This window comes from Leopardus geoffroyi, chromosome B2, assembly GCF_018350155.1.
Source record: "Leopardus geoffroyi isolate Oge1 chromosome B2, O.geoffroyi_Oge1_pat1.0, whole genome shotgun sequence".
In the NCBI taxonomy this organism is placed as follows: domain Eukaryota; kingdom Metazoa; phylum Chordata; class Mammalia; order Carnivora; family Felidae; genus Leopardus; species Leopardus geoffroyi.
Window position 1 is genome coordinate 21,479,438 of NC_059332.1, and position 25,065 is coordinate 21,504,502.

At 46.9% G+C, this 25,065-nt stretch overlaps 1 protein-coding gene across 7 annotated transcripts in view; it reads right to left on the reverse strand.

Annotated features, from left to right (window-relative positions):
- Positions 1–25,065, reverse strand: part of RREB1 (ras responsive element binding protein 1) — a 183,951-nt gene that overhangs the window by 122,546 nt on the left and 36,340 nt on the right. For 4 of the 7 annotated variants that reach the window (XM_045497490.1, XM_045497491.1, XM_045497488.1 and 1 more), the window contains exon 1: positions 10,977–11,429. The exons of 1 other annotated variant lie outside the window; for it this stretch is intronic. The gene's annotated coding sequence lies outside the window, so the exon portion shown is untranslated. Of the gene's footprint in view, positions 1–9,488; positions 9,913–10,294; positions 10,668–10,976; positions 11,430–25,065 lie in introns of those variants that run through there. 2 more of the 7 variants (XM_045497486.1, XM_045497485.1) reach the window with 2 other exon arrangements.

Sequence of the window (25,065 nt, forward strand, 5' to 3'; positions counted from 1 at the left end):
AGGCTCTGCATTGTCAGTGCAGAGCCTGACCCGGGGCTCAATCCCACGAACTGTGAGATCATGACCTGAGCCAAAATCAAGAGTCAGATGTTCAACTGACTGAGCCACCCAGGTACCCCTGGTTTTCAAAATTTTGAAAAACTGGCCTTATGCATCTTGCAAACAAACAGAAGGCAAAATAGCTTCCTTGCAGTCTAGTCTATCCTCCACTCTGGGCAGGAATAATCTTTAAAAATGCAAATCTCATCATGCCATTCTTTGGCCTAACACTGTTTAAGTTCTTAAGAAAAATTCCAAATAACTATGGGTTACAGTGTGAAGCCCCTACCTACCTCACCGTGCTGTCATTCATTGGTTCTGTGTCTTTTCTTCCTACACACACACACACACACACACACACACACACACACACACACACACTGTGCTTTTCTCACTTCAGTGGGCAGCCCCCTCCCCAACCACAGGACTTGAGTAAGCTGTTCTCTAACACACTCCTTCCTTCCCTCCACCATCTTTCAGACATTATTAGCTCCATGGGATGCCTTCCTTGACCTGCCTCCCAGTATCTTGCCCACACCCAGAGGCCAAACTTCATATGTCCTTGTCCTACTTCATTCAGTTTGCACCTAGCACAGAAGTATGTGACTTGGTGGACGAATGGGTATTTTCCAACCTCTGTGAAGCCAGCAATGGTCTCTTTCTCATACTACACTCTTGGTGTTTATTACAGCCTTCACATGGTATATATTCAAATACTAAATAAATAAAAAAATCAATAAATAAAGATCTGTTAATGTTAAAAAAAATTTAACACTCTGAGGTTGGCAAATCTGGGGGCAGAAAACTGTTTTCTAAAAGGAGATTAGGGGTGCCTGGCTGGCTCAATCCACTGAGCATCCGGCTCTTGATTTCAGCCCAGGTCATGATCTCACAGTTTATGAGTTTGAGCCCAGCATCGGGGATCTGCACTGACAGTGTGGAACCTGCTTGAGATATTCATTCTCTCTCTCTCTCTCTCTCTCTCTCTCTCTCTCTCTGCCCTTCCCCCGCTCATGCTCTCTCTCAAAATAAATAAATAAACTTAAAAAAAAACATTTTAAAGGAGATCAGGTCTGATACTGACTCCCAACTTGATAGAATTTTAGGAAAAAGGGCTTGTCCTGAACAACAAATAGTTCTCAGAAACCTTATTTTCATGATTTAAATACAAATTAAGTTTAGAGATGTACAAGTGAAGTCTCTTTTAAATTATACTTAGTTTAAAATTTTAACTTAACAGTTTGATCCAATATAGGATTAACTAACCAAGTCATGAGAAATCTGTTTGAGATGTTCACTAGTTTTATGTAATTATCCCTCAAAACAGCAATTAAAAGCCCTATGATGGCAGAGAAATGACTTTTAAAAAATCTGTTTTCCATAGCAGAGAAGAAAATACATAAGCCTCCTCAGAAATAAAAGAGTTAGAATATTATATCTGAGTGTACCTGCCAGATCTGAGCCTAAACTCTAGTTATCAGATAAGCACAATAGGAATACTTAAAGGTAAGGAATATAATTTTAATCAGCTAGGGTTTCATCTTATATGAAGGATACCAAGCCCCTCCACTATGCAGTTTAAAAAAATTATTCTAGGTACAAAAGGCTCCATCAGTAAAACACCTCTCACCCAATCTATCTGGTATCTCCCCTATCTCTGAAGCTATAATGCACCTCTTTTAAAAGAAACTTAAACAATTTTGAGATGATTTTGTCTATTCAGAAGTGGGTTTTTTAAAATAATAAAGTCTCAGCATAAAGGAAACTCCCCTAAAACAGTGAAATGACTCTTTCCATCAATATGATCTATACTCAACTTCTATCAAGTATATTCCACACACATGCACCCACAAATAAAGTGCAGGTTTCTTATCTGGTGTTTTGTTTTCAATCCAAGGAGTAGCGGAAAAAAGAAAAGTTAAATTATACACAGACCAACACTCCTATTAACTCATCCACTAATGAAACAAAAATCTAACTAAGCAGAGAAAATGGGCCTACACGTTGGAGCTCTGAAATGATTTTGGTCTTTGATCTGTGTGCCCATCTCTCCTATTTAATATAAACTTCAAACTAAGAGCCATGAAAAGTGGTTATAATTAGTAAGGGCCCTAGTGAGACAGCTTTTAGTGCAATCAGGCATTAACAAAGATTTTTTTTCTCTTTAATTTCCAGCAAATTAAGCTCAGCGAAGTTTTATTTTAAAATTTCCGTAATTCAAAATTCTTCTGCACCACTGTTCCCTTAACACCAAATCTCTGCATGATGGGTGTGCTAAAGACTCGTTTACTTCTGTTTCCTACTCACAGTCTGTACTGATATTTAGGACTTAGCCTCCAAATTTTATGTGCTCTTCTCCAACAATACCCTGCACTTCTACAAAAACTCTTGCTTTTGGTATGAGAAAATGGATCCAATCAACATACCTTATCAACTAAGCACCACTATGCAATCCTTGAGCTAGGTACAGAAGGTGGAAAAAAGAAGAGTTAAAGTCCCCCCCCCATTCTGGAGGTGGGGAAATACAGGTCAACAGGTACTTTATGATGGCCTGGACATCCTCTGGATGGAGGACCTGATTCTCCCTGCAAGAAGTGGTCTGAAGGAAGATCTAAGAAACGCTGTTTGCTAGAAGTGGATGGGGATGAGCCCGAATGAACAACCCACGCACACGCAGAAACAGTCGTGGTGCAGAAAAGTGGCAGGAGCCGAAACTAGAAAGAGAGTCTGGAAGCTGATGATGAAGGTCCTCGGGTGCCAAGCTGAGGAGTTTGGATTTCTTCCTGTAGACAACAGGGAGCCAAGAGATGTTTTTCAGCAGGCAAACACCATGTGCCGTTTGAGTTTCTGAGCAGAGTGAGGAGGATGAGCTGGAGCAGGGAATACAGGCAGCGGGAAGCTAATTGAGGAGGTGTTTGCAACATGATGAGGACCTGAGGTCAGAGTCCCAGGACAGAAGTTTTGGGGAGGGTCTGGTCACTGAATTTAGGGGTCAAGACAGACACAAGGTGGGCAAAGCACTTCCTGGCCAGAAGACTGGGTGGATGATGCACCTCAGACCACCTTCTAGAAGTATGGGAGAGGACTTTTATTTTTACAAGTCACCTCTGGGGCACCTGCAGGTAAGCCAGGTGACAAAAGGTCCTGGTTGGGGAAAAGCTGCAAATGGAGACTGAGGGAGTTGCCGCTTTATAGGTTAGAGAGGGCAGAAAAGCACCAGAATCCACGGTTCCTATTACCCAGGAACAGGACAGCCACGGGGGTTTCAGAGCAGGTCACAGAGCAAGAGCAGCACAAACAGATGTGAACAGATGCTTACTGTCTACCCACAGGTTTAGGATGTTAAAAAAAAAAAAAAAAAAAAAAGCTACCTTTCAGAGTCCTACATTTCTCTAAGGTCAATGGGAGCCCAGGCAATCTTAGGGGCAACTGGTACTTCCAGCAGACAGCCCTTCCCTTCTAGAATTCAGTCTCCCTGTCTTCCTGCCTTTTTCTCAGCTCCTCACCTCCTGCCTGTGTGACAAAGCCCTGGGGGGGGGGGGCAGTGGAACAGGACAAGGGTCAGGCAAGTGGCACCCGTGGCCACAAGCTCACTCCTGTCACTATCCTAGACCTTTCTGATCTGAGGAAATCCGGTTTAAAGTTCGTATACCACATTTTGGTTCTTGAGATCAACCACCTTTTCATGTGTGAGATCCAGGAGTCCCAAGAACATGAAAAGAACCCCCGTGACTTCCCCCTCACTCCCTCCTGGTCTCTTTCAGCTATGGGAGCAGCCCGCCATCCATGCCCCTCGAGGGGAAACGTATGGACAGAAGGCCAGGTTCCAAAACGCTGCCCCAGAGAGAGGGTGGGTAGTTATGTAAGAATTTTTGCAAAAACCTGAGGAAACAAAACCAGGGAGAGTTATCTTGCACTTAAGAGTGCAAAAACATGGACCGTCAAGCACGTAAAGGCTAGTTCAAACACTGCGGGGGGGGGGGGGGGGGGGGGGGAAGACACTCAGCGTAACTTAAAACATGAGGGAAAACTGGCAGATGACAGCACCAGAGCAAGTTTCCCAATAACTGAAGAAGTGACTCGGAACAGCTTCCCAGTGCCAACGAATCTGGTTTGTTTTAGAAGCAGATGAGCTCTAGAACTTTTTATTTACTGTGGGGTTTTTAAGTATATTTAACGCCACTTAATGTCTTCCCCAGCCCCGAATTTTCTGTGAAACCTGGAATATGCCAGCCATGGTACCTCACAGGCATGTAATGGGAGCTTACTTGCTTTATGAAATTTCAGATCTCCAGATACATCACGTGTGTTACGCGGACTACACCCGGGCCACTTGCTCACACAACACAGGCCACGACTACTGTACCTTTAGAGCAGGATTCTCAACCTCCACCTACTGACATCCTGGACTGGATGAGTCTTTGTTGTGAGGCCATCAGCTTGCACTGTGGGAAGGATAGCAGCATCCCCGGCCTCTCTACCCACTGAGGGCCAGTAGCACCCCTCCCCCCACCCCACCCCACCCCCCAGCAAGGCAATCAAAAACGTCTCCAGACATTGCCAAATGCCCCTGGGGGCAAACCGCCAACTCTGAGATCCACTGCTTTCAAGGGTGAGTCCAAAGCTTTCCACGCCATGCCTTGTCCTTAAAATCCATCCCTAAGTGAACTTCATTAAGAAAAATTTACTAGTTCTGTTTGTCTCTCAGCACCCAAAGCAGAAAGAAAAGTGCTGCGTTTCCCCAATTTGAACATAAACTCCCAGGCAAATTTTGCCTCAAGGGTTGGAACTGTGCACAATTCTGGAAAGGAAATCCAGAGTGGATACCCACAAAGCTTCCTGAGCTCAAAATATACCACTTTCTTCCATATATAGATTTTGAGTTTCTGGAACATTTATTATTCTTACAACAATTCCAGGAGGTAGAAAACCTACTAAAAAAAAAAAAAAAAAAAGTGTACAATCACATTCATCAACAGAGATGTGCCAAAGGCTAAAAAGTTTCTTTTTAATTGCCTTACATTTTCAAATCCAACACAGAATTATTGTGAAAAGGATCTGGTCTCATTTACAACATGCGCGTGTGCACGCACACACAAATAGGCACGTATTCTTCGGAAGCTAAGCTGACTTTAAAAAGCAGGTGTTCTGTGCAGCTAGACACGGGTTAGGCTTATTACCAGCCACAGAGTGGAAACTGGCACAGCTGTAAAATGGGTTAATATACCCACCTAACCCTCACAGTGTTTGTTGCTCTGAGGATAAAATCTGAATCTTTGTTAAACGGCCTTCACAAAAGCAGGGTGAAGACTTTGTCAAAGGTACATCCTCACAAAAACTGAAAATTTAGAAGCCATGAAACCACTAAAAGTCTCAAACATTCTTCTGACCATCCTACCCCACAGCCTCTGAAAAAGGGGGTTAAAAAGAGAGGAGATCCTAAGCAAGCCAGGGAAAAACAAATAGAGCCATTTAAAAGCTTTATCTAATTACCCCCACTGAGACTTTTTCACTGTAGTCTGGCTGGCTGACAAAGAAATGGGGGGGTGGGAGGCGGTGCTCACCAGGCTTTCTCTCCCTTATCAGGACCACCCGCCCTCAGGGAGTCTGAAAGGCCTCAGGTGAATCCAGCAAGGGCAGTCAGTACCCAGTGTCCCCAGCCTTGGGGACTTCACAGAAGCTTTCAAATTCTCTTAGCATTACTTGTTTGAATCTCACTGAACAAACATCTCCACCCTCTCTCACTTCTTTTGTCTCAAGCACCTAGTCACAGGCCACCACCTTCATTGATGGGCAGATTGGTTCACCTGTACCCTGAAGTACCATCAGAAACAAGATGCACCAGTAGCTGGAAGGAACAGCTCCCTGCGCCCTCCTCCCAGGCTTCCCTGCCTCTCCACCAACCAACATGGAGCTCCATCTCTGGCTCCAATCCACACAGGCTTCCCTTCATACCAACAGTGAACACCCAGAAGGTGATAAGAGAACCTTGAGCCCAGCACTGTTGATGACACTGTCCCACAGGGCAGCTACCATAAAAAGTCTGCCTCCCTTACTCCTCTCCACTCCCGTCCCCCAACCCCCAAACCCTTCTTGATCTTCTACCTCAGTCGTGGTGAAAACAGAGCAGATGGTTTTCCTCTCTATCCTGCCTTCCACAGGAGTGGGGAAATTAAAAATAAGTGATGCATTTCAGAAAGCACATCGTATGCCTCCCTTTGTGTTTCATATGGTACACCTTTTACCTCTGATTTATGGGGAGGCCCCCCGGGGCATGGAACTCACAATCTGACCCCAGCGTTCTGAAGAGGGCCATAGCTATTTCTTCTCAAAAATCACTTTCTAAGTCTGAGAAAGAGAACTCATTTACCCTGCCCCCCCCATAAAGAACCCATCCAATTTCTTAATTATATTTGGATATAAAAAAATGTTACTCAACTTTGCCTGTTCAGTAGGTCAGATGTACACAAACAACTCTGAGGCAGGGAAACTTTTGACTTATAGCAGGCTTGCCTTTCAACCAAGAGATGATGGTTACCAACCTTGGCTTCTGTTAGATTTCAACTATTTTATCTCACTGTACAACTTCAAGATCCTTAAACATACTTAAGGCAGAAAACCTTACACAAATCATATTGCTTTCTATTTTCTCACATTTGGTCACCCAAAGATACGCTAAACCTAATACGATTATTTTCTAAAAGGTATGATAAACTGGGCTGAAAAAACTGAGATGGGAGGTGGAATCCTATCAAAACCTAATCTAATCTCAGGAAAGGGGGAAGAAAACTATTGTCCTGTTATCAGGAGGGACTATATTGCATACTTTCTATTGATACTATATTGCATTTCTATCTTTTGAATGCAAATCTGGTTAATAAAGATGACAGTAAGACATCACTTTCTGGATTAGCTAGATTTTCCAAAACAAACTAACCTGTTATGAATTAATGCAGTAAGGTGGTGTTACACACATATATCCTCAATCCTCAGGAAGGCAAGGTTTAACCTGAACACACGGGTATCAGACAAGAAGTCCGCCCAGACAAGCTGCCATCTGACACCAGAGTTGGTCAGAGAGCATGAACTTCAATTAAAAGACACTTATAAAAGAAAGAGAGATTATTTAAATATGATAACAGAAACAAAACAAACTTAACAGCCTACCTTGCTAGGTCAGAGGACAGGGATGATTCAAAAATTAATTAAATCTAGTAAATAATGTAAAACAGGGAAGGACTCCCTTTCAAAAATGCTTTGGTTAATTTTAGCATCCTTCTGTTTAGCTGCTTAGCAACCCTTATCCTATGACCTTTTAAGCACCACCTACTTTTCAGAAGGATAATGAATAGAAACATCAAAAGGATTCACTTCTGACTGTTTCTAGCGAGCACATTTAACCAATTTTTGTAGGAGTTAAATTTATGTTAGTTATATCATACAAAACCCTAAAAGGGTAGAATTTTTTTTTAACTTCGTTCACCAGGAATCTTCCTCTGCTGAAGGTAATAAATGATATTAACAACTGAGCTTAAAGACGGCAAAGATTTCCAAACTGACCTGAGAAAGTGAATCAACACAGCAGTTAAAAATTGAAGAGTAAAAAATGCGAGCCACATAATGGCAACTAGCTATTGCCTGACAATACAGCAGAAAACCAATAAACAACTTGATCAGATGCACACTGACAAGGTAGATTTATTTTCCTTCTTCAACATTCTATACCTGTGCTGGATGCAAATAAGATCTCAGGAGTCGGCCTGGAGATATCTAAAATAAAAGACCCTTCAATCAAAAGGTCACTTGTTGGATGATGTAAATAGTTAGGAATGGATGCACCACCTGTGCCAGCTGAGTCAGACCCATCTTCCCCATCACATAACAAACACTTGTCTGCCATCAGGGCTTAGGCTCTGAATTTCTGATGAGAAATTAAGGAGTATCTAGAAAAACGTAGAGACTGATATGCCATGTAACAGTAAGCATTTAGCAGCAGTTTTTTAAGAGTTATCACACAACCAGCAAACCCTTTAAAAACAAAACATACAAAAATGCAACCTGTTTAGCAGTATTTTTAAGAATGATAAAACAGTGCAAGTTCATTAACAGCCTAAAATGGAGCACAAGCTAAACAAATAACTAAATCAAAGGGCTCTCCCTTTCTTTTGTAAAAGTGGGGGTGGGTGGGAGGGAAGGTGTTTTTTCACACATTTAAAACTTGATAAAAGACATTCAAATGTTTAATTCATCAGTGTAACCAAAGCTCAAAACACATCAAAGCAGGATCCATCAGCAGGTACCCAGAGAGCTCCTTCCAAAATGCAAAGGTAAAACACAAACAAACAACAACAACAACAAACCAGACATTAGTGGCTCACCGGTGCATAAATTATTTGAACACTAATTTCGGACCCATTTCTTCAAAAGTTCTGTGTAACAACTGGAGGGAGCACAATACTAAATGTTTAAGAAAAGAAAAAAAAGTTTAAGTCAGGGCTCCAGCCTCCAACTTAGACTTCCGGGTTGCACTATGTCTTAGAACCATACCTGCCTACTCGAAAAAGCACCAGGTCTAGAGGATGCTTCTAAGGGCTATGGGTGGAGGGGGGAAATAAACAACCAAAACCCAAGAAAAAGCATTCTTTGCTTTGCAGTTCCCTTTTCTCCACCTTCCACTTCAACTAAACTTATTTCAGAACACACTCATGCGCATGCACAGACCACTTCGTGTCTAAAAGAAAAAAAGCTCTCAAAAATATGGGATGCACATTAGCAACTCAGCCTTTTGCAGAAATCATCTCAAGTCTCTTCTTAGAGACCGAAATACCTCGCTATTTCCAGCATCCCTATCCAACAGACAAACTTTATTTCCATTGGCGTTTACAAGGCTAAGCTTAAATCTAAACTCTGAAACAAGCAAGAGGGTTACTTTTTCTACTGATGAAAACCCTCAGACAGGTTTTTCAGCACACCAAAAAAAGTTATGCTTTTTATTCACCCTTCTATCTCTCTCCACCACCACCACCATCCCCCCAAAAAGAAGAAAAAAACTCCAAAGTGCCCCGAATGTGTGCTGCTGCTGGCTCTGAAGCCGTGTAGAATTTCGTAATGGAATGTGAACTGCTCGTCCGGATCTGGGCTCACGTTCTATCTTCTAACCAGTAAGGAGCGAGGGAGGGCAAATCTGCTGAGCAAGGAGAAATACTTTCCTCCTCTTTTATAACCCATCACGGATGCATCGCGGACGCTGGACGCGAGCTGCACGCGGCGCCTGTCAACCCGCCCACCCGCTGGCCGGTCCCCGCGACCCCGGGGTCCTCGTGCCCCCTGCGCCCCTCCCCTGCCCGGGGCCGCCCCCGCCCTCCCCCCCCCCCCCGCCCGCCTTGCCCGCCCGAAAAGGAAAGTGGCCCAGCCGAGAAGTGGGCTCGGCCGCCGCGTCCCGCACTCACGAGTCTGCTCCGGCCCCGTGAGCGGCCGGGGAGCGAGTCACCACATCCACGACGCGACCCTCGGCCCCTTCCAGAAAACACGCCGCTTCCCAGGGAGGGGGCCGGCGACGGGAAGGACCTCCCCTGCTCCTTAGCAACCATTAAGGTCGCAGTTTCCTAAGAGACCGCGAGTGGGGAGGGGGCGCGGGGGGCCGGGCTCGAGGCCGGGTGGGGGGGGCTGCTCTGGGTCCCCTGCCCCTCGACGCCGGCCCTCCTCCCCCACCCCCGCCCCGGCTCGGCGCTGCGGGCCGGGATGAGAGGAGGACGGGAAGCCCCAGAACTCGGGAAAAATTGGTCCAGCGGGCGGCGGACAAAAGTTTCCGAGCGCGCTCCACAGCTGGGCGGCGAAGCGGGCCCGGCGGCCGGCCCCGCCTCGGATGCTCCCGGCCTCCTTCCTGTGCTCGTGACGGCGCCGGGTGCCGAGGTTCTCCCCCCCCCCACCCCCACCGCGATGCAGGCTCCGCTCCACACCGATGGCTCCCACGAAAACACGTACACCGCCAACGGAAGGGGCCAGGGAACAATACGCGCGGACACGACTCCAGCCCCCTCCTCCCCCCGGTCACCCGGGGACGGTGGTCGGCGTGACCCCCAGCCAGGAGCGGGGGGACGGGGGAGGGCGCAGGGTTGCCCGCGGCCCCCTCCCGGCCGGCGCCGTCCGCCAGGGAGGATCAAAGTCCGCGGAGCTGGGCGCGGCGGATGCTCCCACCGCGCAGCCCCGAGCGGGCACCCCCGAGCGAACACCCCAGGCGGGCACCCCCGAATACCTTGCGGCGGCGGGCGGGCGCCGTCATCTCCGCGCTTCTCGGCCCGAGAGGGACTCGAAAGTATGTAGGAGAAAAGTTTCCCCTCCCACATGGGGGGGAGGATGTCGGGGGAGAGAGGGCGGAAGATGGAGAGCAGCGCTGGGAAGATGTTTCTGGCCGGCGGTGCGCGCACCATCCGAGTCCCCGCGGTGCTGGTTAAAAATAAATTCCGCGGCGGGCGCGGCGGCGCGGGTCGGGCCGGATTCCTGCGCTCGGACGGCTAATATGGATGCGCATCAGGTCCTGGCGGCGGGGCGCTGCGGCGGCCGCGGCGGCTCGCGCTGGGAGCTGGTTGGCAGAGCCGGCAGCTCGGGAAGGGGAAAAGGAGCGGAGGAAGGGGAGGAGGAGGAGGAGGAGGGGGAAGAGGGGAGGAGGAGGAGGAGGAGCGGCCCGGCGCGCAGCCCGAGGGGAGAGGGCTGCCCAGCTCATCCCCGGCCGGCCCCAACGCCCCGAGCGCACGTAGCGCGGCGTGGGGCGCTCGGGTCCTCGGCTCCGGGGAACGCCGAGTTGAAAAAGTACAACGCGCTCTGCACACTTCACCCTCCCCATCCCCAAAAGTTCTTTAAAAGGTCGCTCCCGCTCAGCCCTAGACATCTCGCTGCCACCCGAGTACCGGGAGCCTGAACCCCGGGCGCGTACTTACGGCCGGGCAGGGCGCTTGGCTCCCAGGCATGATGCAGTGGGGACCGGTGGGCTTCGGGGAGAGAACGAGGAGAGATGCAAACTTGTTCCGGAAAAGGAATCAAAATGGCGTTTCTGGATGTGCAAAGTTCATCAACTCCGCAGTCACTTCCCCTCCTCCTCTTCTCCCACAGGGAGGGAGGTGGGCGAGGAGCTGGCGACCCCGGCGCCCCAGCCGTCGTCCCGGCCCCCGCCTCGGCCCCCCGCCCCGCTTCTTCGCCCGCACGCTCGGAGACTCGCTCTCCCCCTCTCACCCTGATAAGTAGACACATCACGTGTTGCTCCTGCGAGTCTCCTGGGGACGTGTTACTGAGCGGCGGCGGCGGCGGCTCCAGCTGGGGGGTGGGGGGGATCCGCGGTACCCGCGGGTCCCCACCGCCGCCCCCACCCCGATTTTAGCGGGGTGACTGCAGTTTCCATCCCGGGATGGATGGAGGTGGAGTCCCCCACCCCACCCCCACCGCAGCCCCAGGTTTGCCCCACGCCCTCCGCCGGCGCCCCGGGCCAGGGGAGGGCCGGGCCGCCCCAGGGAAAGGGTCTGGGCCGTCGCAGCTGAGCGCGATCCCGATCGGCCCTGCGCTCGCCGGACGGCCACCTTCGAGGACCACCGCGCCCCCTCCCCGGCAGCCCCTCACTTGCTGGCAACTCCCCGCCCCCGGCTTTCCATCACTTCACTCCATGGTTTGTTTCACTATTTTAACGGAGGAGACGGATAGGCAGCGATGCCCGGGAGGCGCGAGAGGGGCGCCCCGGGGGCCGACAGGGGGTAGCATGGGGGTCGGGTTCCCCCGCCCGGCGCCGCCCGGCTCGGTCACGGAGGCAAACGGGAGGGTGAGCCCCACCCGCGCCGTTCCCTCTCCACGCGGTCCTCGCTCTGCATCCAGGTGGGGCGAGTAGATGATGGGGCAAGAGATTAAGGAACCAGCGATTCACCCCGCCCCCAACTTCGGGCTGTTTCCCCGAGCCCGGTCCTTCTAGCGCTGGGGCTGCCGCCCGGGAAAGTATTCTCCGTCCAACAAATTCAACTCTGACCGGCTTTTGTCACCTTCCCTTCCCCACACTCCACAATTGAGGCTTAAGCGGGGGTTACCTCGCCCCCAAGGGGCTGAGGATGGCACAGGCTCCTACCGCCGCTGTGTCCCCACCCCGCGACGGCACGGGCTGATGCTGTGTCATCCACGTCGCCCTCCGAGGCACCAGGGAAGCCACACGCAATATCTCTTTCTTTCAGAGGGCTCCTGTTTCAACTCTGAAAAGTAGGGGCCCTCTTCGGAGCTGCTAGCTCTCCATCCCCAAGGCGGCGGCTGCCACAACGCTTCAGCGTGGCTGTGGCGGCCCAAGTTATCACCGAGCCCCAGAGAAACCAGGCCTGGGCTGTGCTTCCTCCAACAAGCAGCTGACATGTTTCCCACTGTTAATACTTTTCCAAACGGGGTTCTGAGAGGAGCCTTCTCTCGCCCTTAGGAAACCTCTTTAGACAGGGGTGATTGTGGTTTTGGAAAATAAATGCCCCCCTGCCCCCAGTTTCTGAGAACAAACGTGCCTCCTAAATAGTTGTAGAGAATACTACTGTAGAATTAGGCGTTTGAGACCAGTTAGGCAAGACGATGTTATAGGTACACAAAGCTGCCTACTCTGTACTTACTATGACCTTTGACCCTGGCTGTACCACACCAGCTCCTCTGAGGACACTTGCATGCCACACAAAGTTGTAAGCCCTATCATGGGCCTTTCATTTGTGGCCTTCAATGGAATTCAGGTTTTCGGGGCTGCAGATGGAAAGAAGTGTCTATCTAGGGATGGATTAAGGATTCTGGCCAAGATAGAACTCTACAGAACCAAGCAAAAGCGGTTGGACCATTAGCCTGGAGATAAGTAGGCTGAACCACTGCCCAAGAGGGAACTGATTCAGCTGCTTGCTTCTCTGACGTCCAGAATCACCAACATTAAGTTTTCAGAACCTGTTAGGTTTCCCAGGGTCTGCTGTTTACTGAGGAAAACTCTACTCAGAGAAACTTCAGCACTTGCATTTTCCTATGCACCACCCCCCACCCCCTGACTCCACATCCCCAAGTGTATTTATCAAGTGCTTTTGTGAAGACAGGCATGCCTGAGGAGGAAGTGAGCAGGTCTCTAAGCAGGAGTAACAGTTCACATGGTCACCATAGAATTGTGTCTGGAGCTTCCGAGTTGTAGTGTGTTCCACTAAGAAGGCAAAGGAAGGGCCAAGTAGGGAATGCTAGTTTATTTACTTGCCTTGCCTCAAGATTCCAGTCTCCCCAGCAAGTGGTAGGTATTGCATAGGAACATCAAAATTAGAATTTTGCTTTTAATTGAGCTCATTCTGTAAAATACACTCAAACCTGAAAAGCCAAATGAATTTTTATGACAAATCACTACCTTTATAATGTCATCTAGATAATTCTGGCAACTAAAAAGAAAACAGTTTAAAAATAACTTATAAAAATTAAATTTTAGGGGCACCTGGCTGGCTTTTCAGTAGGGAATGAAACTCTTTTTTTTGTTAATTTTTTTTTTTACAGTTATTTATTTTTGAGAGACAGAGAGAGGCAGAGCACAAGTGGGAGAGGGGCAGAGAGAGGAAACACAGAATCCAAAGCAGACTCCAGGCTCTGAGCTGTCAACAAAGAGCCCAACTCAGCTCTGACTCTGAGCTGGAGGCTTAACCGACTGAGCCAACCAGACGCCCCAGGGCATGCGAGTCTTGATTCAAGCCCCACGTTGGGCCTGGAGCCTACTTAAAAAAATAAATAAATAAATAAAAATTGAATTCTAATGATACTGGGTTCTGTGTTCATCTTTTCTAGCTAATTAATAAACTTGGAGTCAAATGGCTTGTTCAAAGTTCTGTTTGTTCATATTCATATAAATATCATTTATCCAACAAATATTTATTGAACATCTAATAGGAAAAAAGAGTCATGCTATCAAAACCACAATGAGAAAGATGCCTCTCCACACCCACTTAGGATGGCTAAACTCAAAAAGATAAATACTAACAAGTGTTGACAAGGATGTGGAGAAATTGAAACTCTCCTACCTTGCTGGTGAGAATGTAAAGTGGTGCAGCTACTTTAAAAACAGCTTGGCAGTTCGTCAAAATCCTAAACATAGTGTTACCATATGACCCAGCCATTCCACTTCTAGGTACACAACAAATCAAAACATATCCACACAAGAACTGGTACACAAATGTTCACAGTTGCATTATTCATAATAACTAAAAAAGTGGAAACAACCCAAATAACCACCAATTGATGAATAAATAAAATGTGATATATCCATACATGGAATATTAGTCAGAAGGAATGAAATAGTGATACATGCTACAATGTGATCAACACTGAAAACATACTAAATAAGCCAGACCCAAAAAGGCAAATATTGTATGATTCTGTTTATATGAAATATTCAGAATAGGCCAATATATAGAAACAGAAAGTAGACTAATGGTTGTGGAGGGTTGAGAGTTTGGGGGATTTGGGGATTGACTACTACCGTGCATGGGGTTTCTTTCCAGGGTGATGAAAATGTTCTAAAATTGATAGTGGTGATGGTTGCACAACTGAATATACTAAAAAGCCACTGAATTGTACACTTCATTTTGTCTAAGTTTATTTTATTTATTTTTTTTATGTTTTTATTTTATTTCTGAGAGAGAGAGAGAGAGAGAGAGGGAGAGGGAGAGCAAGTGGGGAAGGGGCAGAGAGATAGGGAGACACAGAATCTGAAGCAGGCTCCAGGCTCTGAGTTGTGGGCACAGAGCCTGATGCGGGGCTTGAACTTACAAACCGTAGGATCATGACCTGAGCTGAAGTCGGATGCTTTAACCTACTGAGCCACCCAGACACCCCAAGTTTAAAGAGAGAGAAAGTACAGAAGGGGCAGAGAGAGGGAAAGAGAGAATCCCATGCAGGCTCCACACTGTCAGTTCAGAGCCTGATGCAGGGCTCAAATTCACCCACTGCGAGATCATGACCTGAGCCAAAGTCGGACCCTTACCCAACTGAGCCACCCAGGTGCCCCTGAATTGTACATTTTAAGAGGGTGATTTGTACAGGTAAGTAAGTTATATCTCGATCAAGCTGATATGCTTACACATCAAGAAATTGTGCTAGATTCTCTAGCAGAGAAGTGATGCAAAAATGGATAATTCATATCCATTGCCTTAAAAGAATTTATAGTCTAATCTCTGCATCCATATGAAGTAAGCATGAAATGCAAACCAACATATTAAAAACCATTAAGTTGGTGTGAGATTCAGGGGCTCAGAGAAAAGAGATCTCTTCTAGTAAGAGCAATCAGGGAGGGGCAGCCGGGTGGCTCGGTGGGTTAGGTGCAACTCTTGATTTCGGCTTGGGTCATGATCTCATGGTCATGGATTCAAGCCCTACAACAGGCTCTCTGCTAGGCCTAGAGCCTGCTTAAGATTCTCTCTCTGTCCCTCTTCTTCTGCCCCTTCCCTACTCACATTCTCACACACTGTCTCTCTCAAATAAGTGAATAAATAAACAAACAAACAAAAAACAATCAGGGAAAGCTTCATGGAAGAGAAAGCCAATGGAGTTGAGCCATGGAGAACAGCTAGAAATTTTGCAGATGGAGATTGGGATTAGAATCAGCAGATGCAAAGGCATGATTGTAGCAAGTCATGGGTCCTGTTCACAGATCTGGATGGCATCTAGTATGGCTAGATTATGACATATACAGGGATATGCAGGTGACATGACCAAAAAGGTAAACAAGCTGAGGCTCTACCACAAGGAATTTTGAATACTACCCATGGAAAACCTCAGGTATGAGGGCCTGAACTAGGGTAGGGGTAGAGAAGGAATGGAGAACAGAAGATCAAGAACCACTTCAGAGGAAAGCCAGAAAAGCAACTGGTGGACCAGGGATGGGGGTGTAAAGGAAGCAAGGGCCCTGATGATGCCTGGGTCTTAGGTGACTGAAGGAAGGACTGACAAAAAGAGAAAGTCAGGGGTAGAAGCCCATTCGAGGTGGAAAGTGACAGAGCAGGGGATACTGAGCTTGAGGTGGGGATAAATGGGAACCATAGTTTTCTGTGCTATGCAAAGTAAGAGAATCAAGAAGGAGGAGGAGGTGGACATTGGAGAAGGCCGCATGGATGAGGTGACATTCACGGAAGCTCACGAGATATGTAAGGTGTCCCCTAGGCAGAGAGGAGGGGGCAGGGCACTCCAGACACAGGGAGCAGCAAGTAGTAAGCACAAGGGCACAGAGGCGGAAAACAAGGTCAGTTTCCAGAACTGCAAATACCTCACTCTGTGGCTGGGGCAGAGGGAGGAGGGGAGGTGGCAAGAGATGGAGCTGGAGAAATAGCCAGTGGGCCGGACCGCTAAGAGCTCTGGGCACCTTGCAGCTGACTTGGACTTTATCCAATGGTGAGGCCCCGAAAGGCTTAAGGAGGAAGGCAGACAGAGCCTCCCTCCGAGGACTGTGGAGAAGGGTCTGGAAGACTTGAGACAGGAAGGCTAGTTAGGGATTAACAGAAGAGTCTGCCTAAGAAATACTGAGGACCCAGGGAGCCCTGGCTGTAGAGGTAGGGAAGAATGGACTAATTGGAAATACAGTTAGCATGTAGATTCCCCAGAACTTGACCAATTTGATATGACAGAAGGGAAAAGAATCCCTCTGGAGCTGTGACCAAAAGGTGTGGAACCGAAAGATAGGAAATCACGGCAGCCATGGTGGAGTGACGACAGCAAAAACAGTGGGACAGGTGGAGGGACTAGACCAGGTAGGAGATGTTACAGAAATGTTACAGATGTTACAGAAATGTTACAGAAATGAAACTCACTGGGCTTGGGCCCAACTGGTTGTGGCATGAGAAGAAGGGAGAATTAAAGAAGACTTCTTCCCTGAGCTCAAGTTTGGTACCTGGGTGGGTCCTGGGTCCACTGACCAGCGACGTGACTGGTGGCGAGAGGGGGTGGTCTGTGGAAGATGAGAGGAAGCTGGAACCAGGGAGCAGGCCCGAAGACACATCTTAGGGACAGAGTGAATGGGCAGCAAAAGCTAGAGGCTGAAGCCAAGGGAGAATGCCCGCAGTTAGGTGGGTGATGAGGGAGTGACAAGTGGGCTCTCTCCCTCTCTCTTTCTTCCTCTAAAGAAGCAAAAGAGCCAAGGAAGTAAGGGCTGTCAAGGGAAAAGATGGTCAACAGTGTTAAAATACAGAGAAATCAAGGCAAAGGGCCCAAAAAGGAACGAAGTCGGTAAGTCGATCTGAGAGCACAAGGCAGGGCCAGCACACAGGGGGTTCCAGAACCACTGGAAGAGGAGGGGAAAGCCATGCTCTGTTGAGAAGTTAGGTGATGAAGGGAAGGGAGAGAAAGGATCAGAGCAGCTAGTATTTACCGAACCCCTACTATGTGCCAGGCACTGTTCTGAGGGCCTCGTGTGTATTATCTTGCTTACCCTCTCCACCCTTCAATCTGGGAGGTGCCCTTATCATCCCTGTTCTGTAACTGACAAAACCGAAGCAGAGTCCCAGTGTCACACGGCTGAGATGCACACCACACTATCTGACCCCGGAACCCACTCTTTTATTGTTGTTGTCCACCAATTCAGAATTGAGTGGTCTGCTAACAAAAAATGCCTATTTGATTGGACTAATCTCAATAAAATGCTCTTGCTTTGCAGAAAACCATGGTCTGTGCAGTTGTTTTTACAAGGATTTAATTAGCAAGATAAGTCAATGTACAACTTTAATTTTTTTTTTTTTTTTTTTTTTTTTTACCATTTATTTTTGAGAGAAAGAGAGAGAGCATGAGTGGCAGAGGGGCAAAGAGAGGGAAACACAGAATCCAAAGCAGGCTCCAGGCTCTGAACTGTCAGCATAGAGCCCAACGCGGGGCTTGAACCCATGGACCACGAGATCATGACCTGAGCCCAAGTTGGATGCTTAACTGACTGAGCCACCCAGGCACCCCGATGTACAGCTTTAAGATGGCTAGTTTGGTTTATAACCATCCACCCTTCACAAAAGCCTCAAGCACAAACTCTTTCTGTTCTCTAAGTACTATGCTCTGTATGTACAGACAACATTCTAAAGCTATAGCCTGATATTTTGTATACCCAGGACAGCGAGGCTGAAGATGATGTAGCAGAATCTACACTCTTAATGTCTATACCACTGGTTCTCAGCTGCAGTGATTCTGACCCCACCCCCACCCCTACCGGGGGATGTTCAGCAATGTCTGGAGACACTTTTCATTGTCACAGGTTGGGGGAAGAGTACCACTAATATATATGGGTGGAGGCCAAGGATACTTCTTTTTTTTTTTTTAATTTTTTTTTCAATGTTTATTTATTTTTGGGACAGAGAGAGACAGAGCATGAACGGGGGAGGGGCAGAGAGAGAGGGAGACACAGAATCGGAAACAGGCTCCAGGCTCTGAGCCATCAGCCCAGAGCCCGACGCGGGGCTCGAACTCACGGACCGCAAGATCGTGACCTGGCTGAAGTCGGACGCTTAACCGACTGCGCCACCCAGGCGCCCCGGCCAAGGATACTTCTTAACGTCCTACAAGGCACAGGACAGCACTCACAGCAAAGAATTACGTGGCCCCATATGGCAATACTGTCAAGGTTGAGAACCCTTGCTTGATGGTGCCTTGAAGATTATCTCGAGGAATATCAGCGTCCAGGAAAGAGGTTTTAGAATGGGTAAACCACCCAGACCATTTATGTCACCAGGAAAGGAATGTGGATCCACAGAGGGAGAGAATACAGATATATGAAATAGAAAACAGCTTCTGAAGGAAGGTGTGTGTGTGTGTGTGTGTGTGTGTGTGTGTGTGTGTGTGTGTCTGTCCATGGCAGAGAGATCGGCCTTGCAGGAAAAGAGGGATACTTCCTATTCTATGACAGGAGGAAAAAGAAAAAGAATACTAGGAGCATACTGAGAGATATTGCTGGGAAACAGGCAAGTTGTGGGGCTTCACACCTGATGGTTTTGAATACAGAAAAGGGGCAGAGCCAGACAGCAAGCTGAGCAGCATGGGGCTGAGGCTTGAAGAGAGAAGACACTTAGGAGCTGGTGGTAGAAAAATTCCGCTGTTTTAGCTTCAATGCCATGGAGCCACAGAGGAGAGAAAACATATGGTAGGGACAGTTGGAAACTGAAATGACTAAAATCCATCACAAGGGAGATGACACTGAGGGGGCAGGGTCTGAGAATCAGGAGTGGTCGTGGCGATGGAGGTGAGGGGGCAAAAGCAGGGGAGAGAGCGAGGAGGGTGCACAAAGGACTGAGGGGGGCTGAGACCAGGGAAGTGGACAAAGGCTCAGGAGAAAGAGGAAAAAATGGACAGAGCAGAAATTCCAACCACGGGGTTGAAGGACATGGAGAAAGCTATGAAGAAGGGCCAGGACATGAGTCCTTGACACGGAGGGTCTTGTCACTGAAAATGAAGGAGGGGACAGGCTCGAGAGGAAAATCATGGAGTTGGTTCCTCAGGATATCTTGAGGGAAGTGTGTCTGAGAGATGAGTACGTGACCTGCACAAATGAGAAGAGGGGGGCATAAGCAGATGGCACCAAAGTCAGAGGAGGTCTTGCGGGCTAAATTGGGTCTCCCCCAAACTGACATGTCAAAATCCTAGTCCCCAGGACCTCAGAATGTGACTGTATTTGGAGATATGGCCTTTACTGAGGTAATTAAGGTTAAATAAGGTCATAGGGAAGGGCCCTGGTCCAATAGGACTGGTGTCCTTGTGAAAAGGGATTAGGACACAGATACACACGGAGGGAAGACCATGTGAGGACACAGGGACAAGGCGTCATCTACAAGCCAAGGAGGAGGCCTCGGGAGGAATCAGTCCTGACGGCACCTTGATTCCAACTTCCAGTCTCCAGACCTGTGAGATAGACATTTCTGTCGTATATGCCCCCAGCGCATGGCACTTTGTTATGGCAGCCTGAGCCGACTGATACAGGAGGGAAGGATGTGAAAAGATGGTGAGCGTGGAATGGAAGGGACAGTAGAAAGTGTTTTCCTAGACTCCACGGCCTCCTTTGTGAGTTGGAGAACTAGTCTCCTGGAGGAAAGGCTTTTAAAGGAAGTGATGTCTCTAAAAACAAACCAAGTTTCCATCCAGGTGCAGAGGGAGGGGAAGCACCATGGAGGAGTCTGTCTTAGAACAAGGGGGTCTGCGTCTTCAGTGGATTGCACACCTCTTGTAAGTGGGGACTTGCCCTGCTAACAATTTCTCTGCCCCAGTGCTAGTACGGGGACTGGAATATTGCAGGTTCTTAAGGAATCTCTCTCTCTCTCTCTCTTTTTTTTTTTTTTGCAAAGTGTGCAGAGGTGGAGGGATGGGAATGACCTGGGAACACAGGGAACCTGGGGGCACAGCGAAGCTTCTTTGCCCAGGAAGGGGTTGACCCAAGAGTGACACGTACAGCAGAAAGCTGACAGGCAGGTGGAGAGATGTCCTTTAGAGTTTCCAAATCCCGTTAGTAATGCAGCTGAATAAAGTCTCCCTCTCAGACAAGGAGCACAGTCATAGGGATGGGCTACTGAGAACACCTTCATACAACTTCTGTTATCCCAAATACATTAGCTACTCAGATAACTAGAGGGATGCATTATTTCTGGTGGCTGACAGTTTTCCCTTTATATGTGAACCATTTGGAGTAAAATTAAAAAAAAAAATTTAATGTTTACTTATTTTTGAGATAGAGAGAGACAGAGCATGAGCAAGGGAGGGGCAGAGACAGAGGCAGACACAGAATCTGAAGCAGGCTGCAGGCTCCAGGCTCAGCTGTCAGTACAGAGCCCGACGTGGGGCTCGAACTCATGACCACGAGATCATGGCCTGAGCCGAAGTCGGACGCTCAACCAACTGAGCCACCCAGGTGTACCATGGAGTAGATTTTTTTTTCTAAAATGTACTATGCACTGCTTGCTTTTTCTCCCTCTGCTAAAAAAGTCAGAAAGTTAACATATGAACAAAAGGGCATTATTGTAAACTTCAAATATTATATTGGATTGTCATACAAACATAACTTCTTATAAGAAAGATTTATACTAGGCCCAGAATGATCCCATCCTCAAGAAACTCTTCATCCTTGAAGGTATGTAATAGCTATTTCCTAGCATACCTTCAGACTCCACAGTAAATTCCAATCTGAGTTTTTGCCTGCTCTTTCTTATTTTTCCTCCCTCCTTATCTGGCTATCCCTAGTCCCTTCTTTCTGAACTCAGTGTGCCTGCCAATAGCAACCTCCTCTTCCGTTTCTAATTGATCAATTCCAATCCACAGTGTTAAGAAACTGGATAAGCAACACTGCTAGAAATGTGTTGAAAGTCAGCCTGAAGCCCAGCACCTCTTTTGCTGCCCAGAAGCCAGCAGTTGCTTATTTCCTGATTCTCCGTTGGGTTTTAGATTGATAAGTTGTTAGCGTACTTCTCAACTATAAAAGTCGTTTGAAAGATATCGGCATGTTAGGCCATATTAAGCCAGCTTTCCCTCCATGATAAAAGTTCATCGTTGACTAGAATTTCATGTAACTTCAGGGGACACAAAAAGAGCCAGTTGTCCGTCCCTTTCCACCTTCAGGCAAGATGGCTGGTATTAGAAAAGTTGCTCTACTCTCATTGGATGAAGAGTCTTTCTTTGTTTTTAAGACATGTACTTATAATTCAATATTTGTTTCTTTGTGGGAGAGAACTCTTCATTCATGAGTATAAATAGGGAAAATAAATACTTCTTCAATACGCAGTATGTATACGTAACTTTGTGTGTTCAATTGAGAATGCGCGAACCAGAGTACTACTTCTGCAGTTTCCGGTAAGCAGACCCCCAAATGGGACTTGTAAGTAGAGACCATTGACAGTGCTTTACTATTCCCAATGGCTCTGTCTACCCTGCCTGGCCACTGGCCATCTTGCCCACAAAATAGGCCCCAGGTCAAAGGAACAGACCAGAGTTTTCAGCTGTTTTAACTGTAATGCTAAGGAAATTGCAGAAAATCACGTGACTGGATAGCCATAAAAAAACCCTGACCATTTGTAAACTGGCAACAACAATGTGTGTACACACACTTCTGTCCTAATAGACAGAAAACTCTCTTTCCCTCAGAAAGAAAGACAGTCCTATCGAGGGCTTCTGTGTCATTTCACAGTGAATGGGGAACTGGGATGATCTGACCCCCTGCCTCTGACTTCTGTAAGGCAATGGACTTAGCAATTTTGGGCACTTGAACGTGCACACCTTAGGTAAATAATGGTGTACGTGTTTGGGGCACCTGGATGGCTCAGTTGGTTGAGTGTCCAACTGATTGGTTGACCTTCTGCTCAGGTCACAATCTCACGGTTTGTGAACTCAAGCCCCACATTGGGCTCTGCGCTGACAGCTCAGAGCCTGGAGCCTGCTCTGGGTTCTGTATCCCCCTCTCTTTCTGCCCCTCCCCCACATGTACATGAATGCATTCTCTCTCAAAAATAAATATTTTTTTATTATTAAAAAAATAATAATGGTGTACATGCTCAAAAAATCAGTACTTTAAAGTATGCAGGCTGATTTATGTTACTTCTCCACATGACTAAAGAAACTTGACATTCACTTATTCATTCAACCAGCAATGGGTAGGCACCAATGATGTTCCAGGCTCTATATATAACAGTAAACAAAGCACACAAGATCTCTGTCCTAGCAAGTCCTATAAAGATGTGTTATGTTTTTTTCTTTTTCTGAAGTTTCTTTATGAGAGAGACAGAAACAGTGTGAGTGGGGAAGGGGCAGAGAGGGAGGGAGACAGAGAATCCCAAGCAGGCTCCATGCTGTCACCACGGAGCCTGATGTGGGGCTCGAACCCATGTACCTGAGATCATGACCCAAGCCAAAACCGAGAGTCAGATGCTTAATTGACTGAGCCACCCAGGCACCCCAAGATGTATTATATTTTAATAAAATATCATGAAAACTTTAACAGGTATACTACAAGTTGCTTCCCTGGTGGGATTTTTCACAATAAAGGCAACATATGCCTCTGTTGTGGGCTGAATTACGTCCCCCGCCCCCCCCCCCCCCCCAAACTCAAACTACAAATTCATATGTTGAAGTTTTAGCCCCTAGTACCTCAGAATGTGACTGGGGAAAAATTAAGGTAACATGATTCCACGTTACCTTACAGAGGTAATTAAGGTAAGATGACGAGGTCATTTAGGTGGGCCCTAACCATGGCTGGTGTCCCTAGGAGAACAGAAGATTAAGACACAGACAAACGCATACACACAGAAGACCACGTGAACATACGGGGAGAAGATGGACATCTGTAAGCCAAGGAGAGAGGCCTCAGAAGAAACTAACCCTGTCCACACCCTGACCTTGAACTTTTAGCCTCCAGAACTGGGAGAAATAAAGGTCTATCATCTAAGCCATCCAGTCTGTGGTACTTTGTTATGGCAGCTCTAGAAGACTCATATAGCCTCCAAAGCCTAAACTGTATCTGCCCAAGTATAGAGAACATCTGTAAGCTAAAACAACTTCATCAGAACTGTAAGCTAGGATGTCGGGATATAAGCACCTACACACAGACAAATGGAATGAGAAGACCTTAAAGGAGTAAGATAGTATTAGATGATACTATGGTAAGACAAGTTTGTGATAATCCTAGAACTAAAGCCAGTTGGAAACAATCTGTTTAAGAATCTAAAGTTAACTACTAAAATTCTCCTATGCCCATGGAACAAATAGTTCACACCTTTTTAAATGATCCTATAGAAGAATACTTAGTATTTATTTATTTACGTGTGCTGTGTGCTGTATTTACTTAGTAGGCTCCAGGACCACCATGGAGCCCAATATGGGGTCTGAACTCATGACCCTGAGATCAGGACCTGAACCAAGATTAAGAGGTGGATGCTTAACCGACAAAGCCACCTAGGCACCCCCAGTTTTTTAATACTTAATTTCATTTAAAAAGTTCGTGTTTTTTTTTCTTTTTGAAGTGAAAAAAAAAAACTGGCTACAAATAGGTAGCCCAATTTTTGTTAACAACAACACAAATTCATACTCACATATCAATTTGAAAAGACAGAAGGTATGGACACTAAAAAATTAAACAGTGCTTATTTCTAGGTAGAAGGATAGCTTTTCTTTTGCCATTCTACTGATCTCTGTTTTCTTTTCTCTACAATAAACATGGAATAATTTTGTTATAAAGAAAAAAAATAATAGTATCATTACATCCATTACATGAAATGAAGATCTTTGATGTCATAGATACTTCTATCAAACTCAAAGATTTGAAGCAATTATTGACAGAATGTCCTAGGCAACGTAAATAGTTCAAATTTTATTTTTGTTATTATTTTTTAATGTTTATTTCTGAGACAGAGAGAGACAGAGAGTGAGGAGGGGAGGGGTAGAGACAGGGGAGACACAGAATCTGAAGCAGGCTCCAGGCTCCGAGCTGTCAGCACAGAGCCCGATGAGGGGCTCGAACTCACAAACTGCAAGATCATGACCTGAGCCGAAGTCGGTCGCTCAACCGACTGAGCCACCCAGGCGCCCCAAATAGTTCAAATTTTAAAATGCAAAGCTCTCTCCACATCAAATTCATTCCTCTTCCTCACAATTTATCTGTGTAGTATAACTCCACCGGTTCCTCATATTTCCTATGGATTTCAGCCATAACATCATATATCAGATCATGTTTTGTTCCTAAATTGAAATCCAAGTTTCAGGCTTCAGCCCAAAGAAGAGTTTTTCTTTCTCCTCAAGTTTCTCAGAAATTGGATTTTGTAAGGCAAAACAAGGACTGCAAATACCCTTGGAAGTGGCAGATTACAAAGGAAAGAGCAAGCACTGGGACATGAGACAGCCCTGAGTCCCATCCTGGCTCTATTCCCTACCGGCTGTCACTAGTACAGGTGTGTCTAACTCTGACAAACTTCAGTTCCTTCAGCTATTAAACAGATGTAATAACCATCTGGGTACTGTCATGAGGATTAAAAGAGATAACATGCATAAAACATTAAAAAAAGGCATCTGGCCCAT